The sequence below is a fragment of the Corapipo altera genome, unplaced genomic scaffold (genome assembly GCF_003945725.1).
Source record: "Corapipo altera isolate COAL_440 unplaced genomic scaffold, ASM394572v1 116, whole genome shotgun sequence".
Classification (NCBI taxonomy): Eukaryota; Metazoa; Chordata; class Aves; order Passeriformes; family Pipridae; genus Corapipo; species Corapipo altera.
The window spans coordinates 2,177,087-2,180,479 of record NW_020884953.1 but is presented as its reverse complement, the minus strand read 5'-3'; the positions used below and the strand labels follow the sequence as shown (position 1 = coordinate 2,180,479).

Here is a 3,393-nt window from a genome sequence, read left to right as displayed (position 1 = left end):
AAATGGCTGGATCCCATTTTAGGGACACTTGTAGGTGCCTGGGACTGTAACGTGGATCAGAAAGCTCAGGAATTAACCATCGAGGACATCTGGGGACAGGCTGAGGGAAGCAGAGGAGGAAACCCTGAAGTATTAAAGCCCCACTTGTGTGTCATAGAAGGGAAGTATCAGATGTGTATGAATAGAATGGGGTTGCATAGTGCCAAGCCACTATGGGAGTACATACAGACAGCTGGGGCAGCAACAAAGCAGTGGGTATTGCTGTTCAAATTCCTGTAATTATTCACTGTGCACATGTAGATGAAGAAAATCCAAGAGGCACAAGACAAGAGCACCTCTAGTGTAAGTGTCTGGAAGCCAATAAGATGAAATACATTTTCACTAGTAGGCAATCAATGTGTTGGTTTTTTTCAACCACTCTTGCCTCTTGTCAAGCACCTACATCTCTTTTGTGAACATGTAAAATTAGAGCAGCCTGGCAGAGGAAAGCATCGAGTGTCTGCAGGTCCAGCAGAATTCACTTAAAATCAAGATCTGACTGTGCAATCTTTGACTTTAAACTCTCAGGGATGTATAATTTCCTCTACAAGGAAGATAACAGTTTCCTGCCTTAGTGATGCAGTTTGAGATCCAAGGAAAAATTTTATTTTCTACTGAAAAATACCAGAGTCAGAAGAAGGCACTTTAATGGGGGTAAGAAACTGGCTTCTCACCCCACACTAAGTGCCCCCAAATCCAAGAGCCTGGTCACCTGGCTTTCTGGAGGAGGAGGGAAACATTCTTTTCCTCTCAGTCCACTCATTCTTGTCTCTTCTCTCCTTTTTTTTTCTTTCTCTCTTTTCCTCTTACTGCATAAAAAGACAAGGTTGCTTTCCTGAGCCTTCTAGGAGGGTTTAAAATACTCCTAAAAATGCCACCAGAAGGACTGTAAACATATGTCTCACTGGGATTTAATTAGTAGAAAGAGCTGTGCAACCACCAAGTGCATATTTAAAGCAATCTAATAGCCATTGCCACTATGAACTCTAACATTGCAGTTTCTGTCTGAAAAAGAAAAGGGGTCTGGACAACACCTTTGCTTTAAAAAAACCCCAACAAACAGCCAGTGAAAGCAATAAACCATATTTGCTCTGTTGCCAAGTCACTAGTTCTTATTTAACCAGCCAATGCAACAAAAGCTTAATGCAAAAATGTACTGCAACCTCTTCTACCCTCCCTCTTCTGCTCTCACTCTTTCTCTCTCTCTTTCTCTCTCTCTGTCTCTCAATCTCTCTCTTTCTGGGATTGGCTTATTTAAAAACTATATTTCTGCCTAGGCATTCAAAAATGCTGAATGCCTCAAGCAAACTAGTAGAATAAGCATGTTTCTCTACTGTTTCTTGGCAGGGTCCACTGCCTGAGTCCTGCTTTAAATTAAAGCACATGTGGCTTGAGTTTAGCATTATCATGAAAATGAAATTACCACTTTAGAAAAGTCAAGTTATTTTGGAAGTGAAAACTGCAGGTCAGAGCCCACCAAAATTCCAAAACCTTGCTCAAAAAATGTCTCATTGAAGGTTCAGAGCTGCTGCTGTGGACAGTGCATCCTTTCGGGTCCTGATTTATAGTCTTCCCCTTCACAGTTTCCTACATTTGCTACGTGCTCTCAGGAAAACCTTACAGACCTTGGCTCCTTGTCACTGGCTCCCTCTGCAGCTCCTCCCATGGAAAGGGGAGAGACATAAAAATTATCTATCAGAAATCAGCTACATTGACCTGAGGCTTATCCTACTGTTTTGAAGTCCTTTTGAAAATTGCCCTGGCACTGGTAAATACAACAAAGCCATGTTGAAGTGCTGGTTGTTTGCTCAGCTAAAACACCTCCTCACAATAATTTTCTTGCCATCAGGTGAGGCTGTGTGGAGATGAGGCAGGAGCCTGCACTCTCCCAGCTTGGAATAGGTTCTCCTGTGCTCTTTTTCGTGCCCAGAGTTTTGAGTAGGTGGTAAAGTTCATCTGCAGCATGATGGTTTGAGCATGGTCTGGGGTTTTACATTTGTGTGTATGTATGTGTGTGTGCATATTTCTATTTCACCTGTAACATTATATACCTAGATTAACTATATATTTTTCTTCTCCTCTGGGCTTTTTATCATGCATTATGACATCAAGTCAAAAAAGCCTGCAGATATAAGTCCAGTTCCACTGTCCTATTGAGAAGTGGCTTGTCACGTGGTAGTAATGGGCCATCTATATGATGACACTCGTCAGAACCTTAACTCTATCAAAAGAGTGGATTGTTAAAGAAATAGCATCAGATGGGTTTGATTCTTTTGCTCCACAACATTTTTATTTATTTTATTGCAATTCCACTGACTTCGATGGAGTGAAGCCAGTCTCGGGGAGGGTTGGAGTCAGCCATCAACATGCCAAATACTGCAGCTGAAGTTGGAATGACCAGTGCATTGTATAATCCTGTGGAAACATGCATGATGATTTTGAAAATGGAGCTGGTGATCTGGCTAAGAAATCAAGCCACAGTAACTCACCCTGTTTCCTACACACACCAGCATGTACACTCATACACTTAGGGAGAAAACAGTGTCTGGAAGAAAATAATTCTTCAGCCAACAACTTCAGAGACATTTGGAAGGACAGGAGAATGGTGAGTGCCAAGAGAATTTTCTCCAAGCTAAGAATTAGTAATATTGCCTTGCCTGTTGAGGTTTGCCAACATGACTGGAATTGAGAGTGAAATGACTACTAATTTTCAGAGAAACTGCATTGAGCCTTCATCCCTTTCATGGAACATCTAGAATCAAATGGAATCAAAATGAATAGAATAGAATAGAATAATGCAGTTGGAAGGGGTCTACAATAATCATTTAGTCCAACTACAAGTACCTCTAGTAGGCACCTGCTCCTAACTTTAACCTACTCCTAATTTGAATCTACCTACAGCCCAAAGAGTTGGAGTTTGGCCCAAGTCCTACTATAATTTGGAAGGCAGTGATGAGCGGAGCCCAGGGTCCAAGTTTCTTTGTGTTGCACTGTGAGACACTACTATTGATATCATCAGGTGATGCACCTCTCCAGAAGCCAAGGACTGATCCTGAGGGTCCTGCAGACCTACTTTCAGACACATTCCTCTTTTTCTCCCATCTCTATCTCTTCCAGAAGGATTTTTCATGGGAACAGTCATGACCAGGCTTTCCAAACAATCACAGTGAGCAGAAGGGTGATTTTGTTTATATAGAGAGATTCAGGGCAAGAAGTCTGGTTTCATCCGTCACAGGGCCTAAGGGTCTGGGGAAGAGGAGAAAGGAACACTGATAGTTTGGGGTACAGCACATGACTTCAAACCCATCGAGACGTTCATGGGCACCTCTGAGGCACTGGGAAGGATGCACTGGC

General features: G+C 42.3%; 1 long non-coding RNA gene across 1 annotated transcript; it reads left to right on the top strand.

The window, feature by feature from the left end:
- The first annotated feature begins 243 nt into the window (after positions 1 to 243).
- Positions 244 to 1,727, top strand: LOC113956635. The gene is made up of 3 exons (XR_003530911.1): positions 244 to 342; positions 568 to 693; positions 1,623 to 1,727. It is a non-coding gene; the product is annotated as an uncharacterized LOC113956635 (long non-coding RNA).
- Positions 1,728 to 3,393: the final 1,666 nt, after the last annotated feature.